The sequence below is a fragment of the Pristiophorus japonicus genome, chromosome 17 (genome assembly GCF_044704955.1).
Source record: "Pristiophorus japonicus isolate sPriJap1 chromosome 17, sPriJap1.hap1, whole genome shotgun sequence".
NCBI classification, from domain to species: domain Eukaryota; kingdom Metazoa; phylum Chordata; class Chondrichthyes; family Pristiophoridae; genus Pristiophorus; species Pristiophorus japonicus.
In genome coordinates, this window is record NC_091993.1 from 32,707,359 (window position 1) to 32,720,878 (window position 13,520).

Consider the following 13,520-nt stretch of genomic DNA (forward strand, 5'->3'; position numbering starts at 1 on the left):
CTCTCCGCAGAGCTCCTTCATGGCAAACAATTCAAAGGTGGGCAGCGGAAACGTTAGAAGGACACCCAGAAGTGTGACATCACCACTGACACCTGGGAGACCTTGGCCGAAGACTACCCTAGGTGGAGAAAGTGCATCCGGGAGGGTGTTGAGCTCTTCGAATCTCAACGCTGTGAGCGTGAAGAGGTCAGACGCAGGCAGCGGAAGGAGCGTGTGGTAAATCAGTCCCACCCCCCCCACTCTTCCCCCGACGTATGTCTGTCCCACCTGTGACAGGGTCTGTGGCTCTTGTGTTGGACTGTTCAGCCACCAAAGAACTCACTTTAGGAGTGGAAGCAAGTCTTCCTCAATTTCGAGGGACTGCCTATGATGATTTTTAAAACGTAAAAAAAAAATACAAAATGGTAAGTATATTGGCAAAGTTACATTATCAAAGCTCAAATCCACAAAACAATCCAGATGCACATCAGTGGAAAAGATGACTTTTAGGTATTGAGAGGCGTGGAGTGTCGTAGGTTGCAACAGGACACAGGTTGAGTGAAGGGAAAGACCGTGCCCTTTCAAATCAAGCAGTCTGTCATTGGTTAGACTACTGCGATACAAGGCCATTACTGCTATCTGATTATACACAGAGGCCATTACTGCTATCTGATTATACACAGAGGCCATTACTGCTATCTGATTATACATAGAGGTTCTGTTTGAGCCAATTCCTCTTGTAAAGTGAAGGCTGCAAAAGGAAAATGAACACTAAATCAGCCATGATCTCATTGAATGGAGGAACAGGCTCGATGGGTTGAATGGACACACACACATACACACAGGTGGAGGGGGGGGTGGGGGAGACACCACAGGAATAGGTCATTCAGCCCATCAAGCCTGTTCCCTCAGAGAGAACAAAAATGCTACACACACAGAGGGACAGTAGGAAAGAGAGCCAGAGACTCCATGTTTTGGATGGGGGAAAGAGGGTGAGGAAGATGAGAAAGGAGGTGCATTTTATTTTCTCTCCTTCTCCTCTGCCCCCCCCCCCCCTCCCCCACCATACCCCTCCCGAGAGGAGTAGAGTGCATAGCTAACTACAATACAGGGGCCAAGTGTGCAGGAAGATCCTGGCAAAGCTTCAACCCCAAAAAGACACCGACCAACTCTCTCCATTTTGTCCATAAGCAAGACTACAGAGCTTTAGAATCAAATTAATGCGGTCAGGAAAGAAATTAGGGGACAAGAGGTTTTAATATTTAATAAATTTCATTTGTCTATAAACGTCACAGGAAATAATTAACTATGACATAAAAACTGGAGACAATTGATGCGAGGAGATCATCAGGGCATGATGGCAATAGAGAGAGACAGAAGGAATATAAAAGCCCAGGAAAAATTAAAGTTTAATTAAATTAAAACAACACAAAGGGCGATTACAAGTTTTAAGAAGAAAGCAGGCATGCTTTGCAAATTCAAAGATAATTAAACAGCAATGATTAAGAGGATAGAATCCTAAAGACTTTCAGGCAAAGCAGCTGGACCAGATGAGCAACCAACAAATGGAAATGTCATAAAACACAAGGCACACTGCTAAATTCCATTGCCTCGGAAAACAGCAGATCACTAGGAGAAAACAAATGCGATACCGTTCAGGCTTTCACCCTACTACTTAACTTGTTCACAGCAAAAAGCCAGCGTGTGCAAGCAGACTGAGATTCCCATGAACCTTACCCATCCCGTGCACAGAGAGTGAGGCTAGCAATTACCCCTTTAACACAGTACAGTACATCAGAGACCACATGGGATGCCCACCATGATCTCGGATGAGACATTAAACCGAGGCCCCGTCTGCTCTCTCAGATGGACATAAAAGATCTCATGACACTATTTCGAAGAAGAGCAGGGGAGTTATATAAATGCAAGTCTGTCTTTCTTTCCTTTCTTTCTCCAGTCTGAGGAGCGATTTGATCGAGCTGTCGAAATGATGAAGGGATAGGACAGGATAGGGAAAGAATTGGGCTTTTTCCAGTGACTGCGTGGTGTAGAATGAGGCAAGAGGGAGGAGCACTGCTGGAAAGCCGTGGGATCCTTCTGTACATATGCGGATCAGACTCTGATGAAGTAAGTGTTAATACGGATTCTTTTTCCCTCAATCTGTTTCAGCGAATACGCTGACGCGAACACCTTGCCTTTTCTGTAAAGGACCTTTATTGAAGATTCTCCAGCCGGGACTTGTCAAGACAAAGGGACACTCTCAATCAGAGCCTGTTTACCTTCCCCTGAACAAGCCCCTTTACAGCACAAAAAGCACAGTAGTTATACATTTTCAAAACAGAACACATTTTATTAGCACTTGGTCTATCCAATCCCTTTCTGCCTCTTTCCTCCCCCCCCCCCCAGAAAGTCTCCCAATTAGGGCTGGTGTCAGGGTCAGGTTAGTTATAGCTTCGCTACACTGTCTTCCCTTATCAGTAAAGAACCCAATTAGTTTCCCTTCCTCCTTATCAGTAAAAGCCATTACTTTTCTCCTCCTACCTAGAATTGCTTTCTTTCTTTGTGCCGCCTTGCGTCTTTCTCATGACCCGTGTTTAACCTCAACCTCAACTCTTGGTAACCCCTTTTTTTTCTGTCGATTCTGCAGTTGTCTGCATCTTGACATTTCTTTAGCTATTTTCCCATGATTCCCTATTTCCATCCCTCTGCCACATTTACAATCCTTCTTTATCCATTCTCATAAGCACGGCCAGAGGCTAGCACGGGGAAGATGTGTGCCAGAAGTGGTCCAGAAGGTCAAGTGTTTTAGGCAAGGAAACCTTCTCAGCCCCTCTCCCGATTGAAAGTCCTTTCCTACAACCCCCACCCCAAATGCTGGGGACTGTTCCTTCAGTCATGGCTCAGTACGCAGCACTCTTGCCTCCAAATCAGAAGGTTGTGGGTTCAAGTCCCACTCCAGAGACATGAGCTCATAATCTAGGCTGACATTGCCAGGGCAGTGCTGAGGGAGCACTGTACTGTCCAAGGGTCAGTACTGAGGGAGCGCTGCACTGTCCAAGGGTCAGTACTGAGGGAGCGCTGCACTGTCCAAGGGTCAGTACTGAGGGAGCGCTGCACTGTCCAAGGGTCAGTACTGAGGGAGCGCTGCACTGTCGGAGGAGCAGAACTGAGGGAACGCTGCACTGTCGGAGGAGCAGACTGAGGGAGCGCTGCACTGTTGGAGGGGCAGGACTGAGGGAGCGCTGCACTGTCGGAGGAGCAGGACTGAGGGAGCGCTGCACTGTCGGAGGAGCAGGACTGAGGGAGCGCTGCACTGTCGGAGGAGCAGGACTGAGGGAGCGCTGCACTGTCGGAGGAGCAGGACTGAGGAAGCGCTGCACTGTCGGAGGAGCAGGACTGAGGAAGCGCTGCACTGTCAAAGATGTCATCTTTCGGATGAAATGTTAAACCAAGGTCCCGTCTGCTCCCCCTAGTGGATATAAAAGATTCCATAGCACTATTTCAAAGAAGAGTAGGGGAGTTCTCCTTGGTTTCCTGGGGCCAATATTTATCCCTCAACCAAAATCACTAATAACAGATTATTGGGTCATTTATCTCATTGCGGTGTGTGGGAGCTTGCTGTACGCAAATTGGCTGCCGCGTTTCCCACATTAAAACAATGACTACAGATGACACTAAACTGGGTGACGGTGAGAGCTGTGAGGAGGATGCTAAGAGGCTGCAGGGTGACTTGGACAGGTTAGGTGAGTGGACAAATGCATGGCAGATGCAGTATAATGTGGATAAATGTGAGGTTACCCACTTTGGGGGCAAAAACATGAAGGCAGAATATTATCTGAATGGCGGTAGATTAGGAAAAGGTCCTGGTACATCAGTCATTGAAAGTTGGCATACAGGTACAGCATGCAGTAAAGAAGGTAAATGGTATGTTGGCCTTCATAGCGAGGGGATTTGAGTATAGGAGCATGGAGGTTTTACTGCAGTTGTACAGGGCCTTGGTGAGGCCTCACCTGGAATATTGTGTTCAGTTTTGGTCTCCTAATCTGAGGAAGGACGTTCTTGCTATTGAGGGAGTGCAGCGAAGATTCACCAGACTGATTCCCAGGATAGCTGGTCTGACATATGAGGAGAGACTGGATCAACTGGGCCTTTATACATTGGAGTTTAGAAGGATGAGAGGGGATCTCATAGAAACATACAAGATTCTGACAGGACTGGACAGGTTAGATGCAGGAAGAATGTTCCCATGTTGGGGAAGTCCAGAACCAGGGGACACAGTCTAAGGATAAGGGGTAGGCCATTTAGGACTGAGATGAGGAGAAACTTCTTCACTCAGAATTGTTAACCTGTGGAATTCCCTACCGCAGAGAGTTGTTGATGCCAGTTCATTGGATATATTCAAGAGGGAGTTAGATATGGCCCTTACGGCTAAAGGGATCAAGGGATGGAGAGAAAGCAGGAAAGGGGTATTGAGGGAATGATCAGCCATGATCTTATTGAATGGTGGTGCAGGCTCGAAGGGCCGAGCAGCCTACTCCTGCACCTATTTTCTATGTTTCAAAAGTACTTCATTGGCTGTAAAGCGCTTTGGGACGCGCTGAGGTTGTGAAAGGCGCTATAGAAATGCTAATTTTTCTTCTGGTTCCCGGTAACTGCTTCCCGTCGCCCGACATCCCACCAGCCAGCCAACATTTGGTGGGAGACGAGGCTAAGCCTCAGGCTGTGGACGGCTGGAGTGGTGGTCATTCCCGGCCAGGAGATGGAGTGGGACACAGTGAGGAATTGTGGTAGGGCAGTGACATTGGAGCTCAGTTATACACTCTCTCTGAGACCACCTCTCATAGAAACATACAACATTCTTACAGGGCTTGACAGGGTAGATTCAGGGAAGAGGTTTCCCCCAGGCTGAGGAGTCCAGAACCAGGGATCACAGTCTCAGAATAAGGGGTCGGCCTTTTAAGACTGAGATGAGGAGAAATTTCTTCACTCAGAGGGTGGTGAATCTTTGGAATTCTTTGCCCCAGAGGGCTGTGGATGCTCAGTCTTTGGGTATATTCAAGACAGAGATTGATAGATTTTTGGATATTAAGGGAATCAAGTGATATGGGGATAGTGCAGGAAAGTGGAGTGGAGGTCGTAGATCAGCCATGATCTTATTGAATGGCGCAGCAGGCTCGAGGGGCCGAATGGCCTACTCCTGCTATTATGTCTTATGTAGTTCAAATGTTTTAGCTTTCAGCCCTACTTACAGAATACAAGCACACTGGGCTGGAAATTTGGTGATTTTGCGACCGGGTTTCTGGTGCTAGTTCACCTTTTTTGGTGAAAACCCGGTCGGCGGAAATTTCGGTGACGTTTTTTGGCAGCGGTTTTCAGATATCGCTGAGTGAGGACCACCGTCGTGCAAGACTCGAAATATCGCTTTCGCCAAAAATTTGGCTCCGCGTGCACCCGTATTTTGCGGGAAAAATACCGCCCGGGAAAAAGCTGCGTTGCAACCCTTGGAGCAGCGGTAAGTGCGAAGACCTGCAAAACAGGCAAGTTAAAGGTTTTATTTTTTAATTTTTAGTAGTGATTCGCTAGCCAAGTGTCTTGTAAATGTTTTGTGAATGTTTTTTGTTGTTTTCTGCAATTTATTATTATTATTTTTTTTTTTTAGGTGTTTTTCCGCCCTCCCTCGGCCCAACTCACAGTGGTATCGGCCTCGGACTAAAGTTTCCGAAATTCGGGATTTGCGCCACAAATCCTCGTGCAAAGCCAATTTTTACCATTCCACAAATTAAATCTTGAATTTATGGCCTCATAGCGATGCGATAACAGCAATTTTGGCAAAAAAATACAGTTATCACTGAGAACCGAATTTCGAGCCCATAATCTGGGAGGACACTTCAGTACTGAGAGAGTACTGCATTGTTGGTGGTGCCATCTTTCAGATGAGATATTAATCCGAAGCCCTGTCAGGTAGACGGAAAGGAACAGGTTGTGTGGCACATTTGGGAGAGCGGCAGGGAGTTCTACCAGTCGTCCGGTCAATGTTCCTCCCTCAGCTACCGGTAAAACCGGTTTGTCTGGTTATTTGTCAATTTGGTGTTCACAGATTGCCTGTCATTCTACCAGACGTAAATCAGAGATGATCCAAAACCCGGCTAACTCGCACCAAGTCCTGCTCACCCATCACACCTGTGCTCGCTGACCTACATTGGCTCCTGGTTTAAGCAATGCCTCGATTTCAAAATACTCATCCTTATTTTCAAACCCCTCCATGACCTCTACCCTCCCTATCTCTAATCTCCTCTAGCTCCACAACCCCCCCCCCCCCCCAAGATGTCTGCGTTCCTCTAATTCTGCTCTCCTGAGCATCCCGGAGTATAATCACTCAACCATTGCTGGCCATGCCTTCTGTTGCCTGGACCCCAAGCTCTGGAACTCCCTGCCTAAACCTCTCTTTCCTCCTTGAAGATGCTCCTTAAAACCTACATCTTTGACCAAGCTTTTGGTCCCCTGTGTTAATTTCTACTTATGCAGTTCAGTGTCAAATTTTAATCGCATAATACTCCTGTGAAGCACCTTGGGACTCACTACGTTAAAGGCGCTATATAAATACAAGTTGCTGTTGTTGCCACGATTGCAGAACAGTAACTACACCGCAAAAGTAATTAACTAGTTACGAAATGCTTTGGACGTCTTTGTTAGAACTTGATGTAGCACTTTTTAAAATGCCAAGTTCTTTCCTTCACAGGAGGTACAAGGAAGGAAAAATCTGAGTTGGAAAACAGCAAAATAATATTGATAAACCTGTAAAAAAGGTCATTCATAGTATTCAATATTACAGATAAAAACAGAAAATGCTTGAATCACTCAGCAGGTCAGGCAGTGGCTGTGGAGAGAGACTTTAAAGGGCCTGAAATTCCGATCAAGGTCTTCTCGCGGGCAATCGACTGAAAGAGTTAAAAAAGATGCGCACCTACTTGTTCCTGCTGCGCCCGCTCGAATTTCCGGTCCGGAGGCCTTCACTCTCTACGCATCGGAGCACGAGCACGTTGGGACGTCTGTATGCTGGAGCTGGAGTCACATGGCTCTGGGCAGCCAATCAAGGTACAGTATTTTCTCATTCATAATAATGGGAACTCCGTAAGTTGGAGTTCCCATTATTATGAATGAGAAACCCCCCCTTAAATACACAAAACACATTAAAAAAAGAGAAAAATACACTACATATTTAAGATTCATTTAAATTAAAGTTCCTAAAAAAAAGTCGGGAAAATATTTTTTTTATATAAGTTTTTTTAATTATGCCTTAAAATAAACTTACCGTTGTGGGGAGGGTTTTTAAACAATAAAATGTGTTTTTATAACCTTATTTTAAAATGTTTGTGTATTTTTAAACATTTGCGCCTGGAACAGTAGGCTATACGCCTGCTTTTTCAGGCGCAAGATTTTTGAGGACATTTGCTGGGCAAGATATGCGGAAATATTGGAAATCTTGCCCTGCAAGTGTCCTCGCTCCCGACATGGGCTAGATCTGTCAAGCCAGAAACTTGACACGTCGGAAAAGCCGTTTTTTAGCGCATGCGCATTGCGTGCTGAAAACCAGCTTTTCTGAAGCCTTCCCGGGTTTGTAGAAACTTCGTATGGACCCGGGACATCGGAAATTCAGGCTTTCAGGTGAGTTCTAATGAAAGCTCATCGACCTGAAATGTTAGCCCTACATTACTCCCTCCACAGATACTGCCTGACCTGCTGAGTGCGTCCAGCATTTTCCAGCTGCCGCATATTTTGCTTTTGATTCAGTATTACAACACCCGTTTGACATTTTGTTGATTGTTTCTTACCAAACTGTTCTGTCGATGAATACAAAGAGCGGCATCGTACCCATTGCTACCATAGCAAAGGCCATTGCCTTGGAACACTGTATGCTTTTACTCTTGTTACCTTAGTAACATTCCAAAGTTCAACAATTATCTGAAATGTCTTTTAAAATTGCAACATCCCCATGTTACACAGAACAAAAAGTTAACATTGTGGCAATCTGCTAGACAGCTAACCATTCGTAGAAATAAACTTCACTTTAAAATGATAAACTTTTAGGTGGCGTTCCACTTTGCTTTCAGACGAGACCAATGTTCCCTGGAATTGTTTTTTGGGGCCATGTGGGCCCTTGAACGGGCTGCACGGCCCATTCAAAAGTCTGCACGTGCATTTTTTTCCCAATTTATAAGCCGGCTCATGACTGCACGGGACCCCTGGAGCGCTGCGCGGCTGTGAAGCTTAAAGGGAACATTGGGCGAGACGTGTATCCAACTGCAACACAAAGAGGTGTCTGTGCATCCAACATTGTCTCAGTCCTGCTCAAATGCTTTTTTAAAAGAATACTTTAAACTAATGGTTAGAGGTAGTACCATAATTCTGGAGTTCATTACCAAGCTGACTGCAGAGCACAATGGAGCGAGACAGCCCCTCTGGGGAGTTTAGTTCACTCAGGTCAGACCCCGACTCTGAACTTGGGCAGCATTTACACCACAAGCAGTGTCGATACGAAGTGAGACCACTGCACACCAGCCCTGGAGCTGCAGAGAATCTCAGCGAACCCATCTTCTGGTGCAGGTTTTCCACAAATAAAGTGTAAAGGTCACCTCTTGGTGCCCAACCTACAAAATGGAGCCAAAAACATCCAAGAGACTGGCGGCCAGAGGGGAAACGCTGTTCTCGTTTGTAAGCATTATTTTCTGAACAAATCCTGATCCATTTAGTGCCTCATCACATCATTGAAACATTCAAAATCCACCAACTAGTGTGGCCTATGCTGCACCAACACAGCATTCCACAAGAACAGAGAGCAAGGTTTGTTTTTGGAGATTAGCACAGATAGTTGTGCCGAATGGCCTGTTTCTGTGCTGTATATTCTATGTAATTTTATGAATATGAATATTGGGGTCATGTGCAATTAAGCTGTTGCTCCATCTCTCGTAGAACCATCCCACGATATAAATATGGTGGAACAAGAAACCTCAGCAAGATTCAAGGAACTCCTCATCATCATAAGTGGTCCCTCGAACGAGGATGACTTGCTGCCACATGAGTTCACAGATGTTTCAATGAAGGACCCGATGTTCCAGTCCTGAACTCCAATTGAGGGGCTGGAAGATGCCTGTGCATGGATTTTTTTTTTTAAAACGTGGTGACCGTTGCACATCAGCCACCACATGGGCCTGACAGAACTAGGCCTTTATCCAGTGGCAAGGGTTAACCAGGACGACTGGAGACCTGCTCTGGAGACCAAGGAACTAGACAGGTTCTGGTCAACAAATGGGATTCAAGGATATTGGAAATGCACCATGGGAATACTGTGGATAGGAGGGCTAGATGGACCAAAGGGCTTCTGCCTGAAACTGTTGCTATGTCAGCCAAGGCAATTACAAACAGTTACAGCAACTTTGGTAACTTCAAAGACAAGAACAGGACATTAAATTCTCTTAATTCTGCTTAAAATGAGATTAGCAGGAACATCTGCAGCTTGCCATTGTTTGCAAGTAGAGCAAAGGAGAGTAAACAAAATCACCCAATATTTGCTGAATCTACAAACCAGAGCAGTTCATACCAACAATAAAGTAATTATTGAAAGGTCATCATTAGGTTTTGTGACCAAGAAAACATTGTCCCCTCTCCTCTCCTCTCATTACAAAGCTACTTATTTGCTTTTAATTGGATACAATCTGGGTCCTCATGATATACGGCCCCAAATGCTCAATGTCCATTCCATTCCCACCCCTCGGCCAAGCTTACATTGTCACCAGTATACCGTCATACAGAGCAGCAGACTGGCACCGAGTTTGAGATTGTCCGAACTCATTTCACACAGAGACCCTGCATAATACTTTCACTTCAGTAGCAAATCTGTATCGTAGGCATTTCAGTTCCCCATCTTGGGAATGCTAATCGTCCTCACTATAGCTATACAAACAAACAACAAACTCTGCTGAACAGAGTCAAGTCATAAGAACATAAGAATTAGGAACAGGAGTAGGCCATCTAGCCCCTCGAGCCTGCTCCGCCATTCAAAAAGATCATGGCTGATCTGGCCGTGGACTCAGCTCCACTTACCCGCCCACTCCCCACAATCCTTAATTCCCTTATTGGTTAAAAATCTATCTATCTGTGATTTGAATACATTCAATGAGCTAGCCTCAACTGCTTCCTTGGGCAGAGAATTCCACAGATTCACAACCCTCTGGGAGAAGAAATTCCTTCTCAACTCGGTTTTAAATTGGCTCCTCCGTATTTTGAGGCTGTGCCCCCTAGTTCTAGTCTCCCCGACCAGTGGAAACAACCTCTCTGCCTCTATCTTGTCTATCCCTTTCATTATTTTAAATATTTCTATAAGATCACCCCACATCCTTCTGAACTCCAACGAGTAAAGACCCAGTCTACTCAATCTATCATCATAAGGTAACCCCCTCATCTCCGGAATCAGCCTAGTGAATCGTCTCTGTACCCCCTCCAAGGCTAGTATATCCTTCCTTAAGTAAGGTGATCAAAACTGCACGCAGTACTCCAGGTGCGGTCTCGCCAATACCTTGTACAGTTGCAGCAGGACCTCCCTGCTTTTGTACTCCATCCCTCTCACAATGAAGGCCAATATTCCATTCGCCTTCCTGATTACCTATTGCACCTGCAAACTAACTTTTTGGGATTCTAAAAGAGTTTCATGCAAAGGACCCCCAGGTCCCTCTGCACTGCAGCATGTTGTAATTTCTCCCCATTCAAATAATATTCCCTTTTACTGTTTCCCCCCCCCCCCCCCCCAAGGTGGATGACCTCACATTTTCCGACATTGTATTCCATCTGCTAAACCTTAGCCCATTCGCTTAACCTATCTAAATCTCTTTGCAGCCTCTCTGTGTCCTCTACACAACCCGCTTTCCCACTAATCTTTGTGTCATCTGCAAATTTTGTTACACTACATTCTGTCCCCTCTTCCAGGTCATCTATGTATATTGTAAACAGTTGTGGTCCCAGCACCGATCATTGTGGCACACCACTAACCACCAATTTCCAACCCGAAAAGGATCCATTTATCCCGACTCTCTGCTTTCTGTTAGCCAGCCAATTCTCGATCCATGCGAATACATTTCCTCTGACTCCGCGTACCTTTATCTTCTGCAGTAATCTTTTGTGTGGCACCTTATCGAATGCCTTTTGGAAATCTAAATACACCATATCCATTGGTACACCATATCCATTGGTACACCTCTATTCACCATGCTCGTTATATCCTCAAAGAATTCCAGTAAATTAGTTAAACATGATTTCCCCTTCATGAATTTATGTTGCGTCTGCTTGATTGCACTATTCCTATCTAGATGTCCCGCTATTTCTTCCTTAATTATAGCTTCAAGCATTTCCCCCATTACAGATGTTAAACTAACCGGCCTATAGCTACCTGCCTTTTGTCTGCCCCCTTTTTTTTTTAAAACAGAGGCGTTACATTAGCTGCTTTCCAATCCGCTGGTACCCCTCCCCAGAGTCCAGAGAATTTTGGTAGGTTATAACGAATGCATCTGCTATAACTTCTGCCATCTCTTAATATCCTGGGATGCATTTCATCAGGGCCAGGGGACTTGTCTACCTTGAGTCCCATTAGCCTGTCCAGCACTACCTCCCTAGTGATAGTGATTGTCTCAAGGTCCTCCTTCCCACATTCCTGTGACCAGCAATTTTTGGCATGGTTTTTGTGTCTTCCACTGTGAAGACCGAAGCAAAATAATTGTTTAAGGTCTCAGCCATTTCCACATTTCCCATTATTAAATCTCCCTTCTCATCTTCTAAGGGACCAACATTTACTTTAGTCACTCTCTTCCGTTTTGTATAATCGGTAAAAGCTTTTACTATCTGTTTTTATGTTTTGCGCAAGTTTACTTTCGTAATCCATCTTTCCTTTCTTTATTGCTTTCTTAGTCATAGAATCTTACAGCGCAGAAGGAGGCCATTTGGCCCATCGTGCCTGTGCCTGCTCTTTGAAAGAGCGATCCAATTAGTCCCACTCCCCCCGCTCTTTCCTCATATTGCTGATAATTTTTCCTTTAAGTATTTATCTAATTCCCTTTTGAAAGTCACTATTGAATCGGCTCCCACCGCCCTTTCAGGCAGCACATTCCAGATCACAACAACTCGCTGCATTAAAAAAAAATTCTCCTCATCTCCCCCTCTGGCTCTTTTGCCGATCACCTTAAATCTGTGCCCTCTGATTACTGACCCTCCCACCACTGGGAACAGTTTCTCCCGGTTTACACAAAAACCCTCATCATTTTGAACATCTCTGTTGTTCACCATATCCATAAATGATTTGGACTCAGAAAATTGCAGATGATACCAAATTGGAGAATATAGCTAATAATATGAACGATTGCAGAAAATACAGGCAGAGTGGATGGATAATTGGCAAATTAAATTCAATATAAATCAGGTGTACGATGGTTGATTTTGGGAGGAGGAGTAAGGACCAACTTATTGATTGGAAGGCAAGAAACTGAATGGGGAAGAGGAGCAAAGAGATCTGGAAATACAGATATATAAATCACTAAAAGTACAATCCAGGTTGACAAGACCATAAAGTCTGCAAATTAATGGGGTTCATTACTAGAGAAATAAAATACAAAAGCAGGGAGGTATTGTTAAACGTATATAGGACCTTAGTAAAACCACTGTGTGCTGGACTGGACTATTGTGTGCAGCTCCAATCTCCATACGAATATATTCATGAGGGTGAAGGGAAGGGAATCGAGGGCAGGGTGAGAGGAGGCTCATGTGGAATTTAAACACCAGAATAGACCAGGGCTCTAGATTCTATGTAAAAAGCCCTAGAATTGTTTTACTTAAATAAAAGGCAGAGTGGATTGCTGTTAAACAAATTCAGGTAAACAATTGCTGAACTTTACTGTGGGCCAAATGTACTTTGCAATAATCCCAGTACATTCAAGGCATTCTGTCTTTTTTGTTTGCATATCTGTGCAATTTATAAAGTAAACAGGAGTTGTGCAACGAATAAAAATCACCTGCACCGATGCTGCTCAGGTTTTTAACGAAAATAATTGAGAACCCAGTTTGACTGGATCCAAATACATATAAATGTTCAAAAAAGTTGTCAACTAACATGTTTCCCTTGGAGATATCTCACCTGTCCATTATTATATACACAAACCTCAATGAGCTTAAACGAGGGTTTCTGCTCCTTTGGACAAGGTTTCATCAATAGAAAGCAAATTAACAACTGTACACTATTTAGAGAAACTCTAAAATCTGAATTATAAATAAAATCCAAAGGAAATTTATCAAATTAAGGCAAAATGTCACTGGTCGTTTCTGCACTTTGCTCCAACCTGGTTTCGGAGCCCGGGACTATGCAAAAATCCCTAGAATTGTTTTACTGAAAAAGGCAGTGTGCTATCGGATTGCTGTTAGACAAAGTCAGCCAACAACTGCGGGACTTTACTGCGGGACAAATACACTTTGCAAATATCCCCATACATTCATTCAAGGCATTC

The 13,520-nt window shown here is 44.6% G+C and overlaps 1 protein-coding gene across 1 annotated transcript in view; it reads right to left on the minus strand.

The window, feature by feature from the left end:
* The window catches only part of LOC139227659 (retinol dehydrogenase 12), a 30,103-nt gene that overhangs the window by 16,256 nt on the left and 327 nt on the right, over positions 1-13,520 (minus strand). The gene's annotated exons all lie outside the window — the stretch shown is intronic.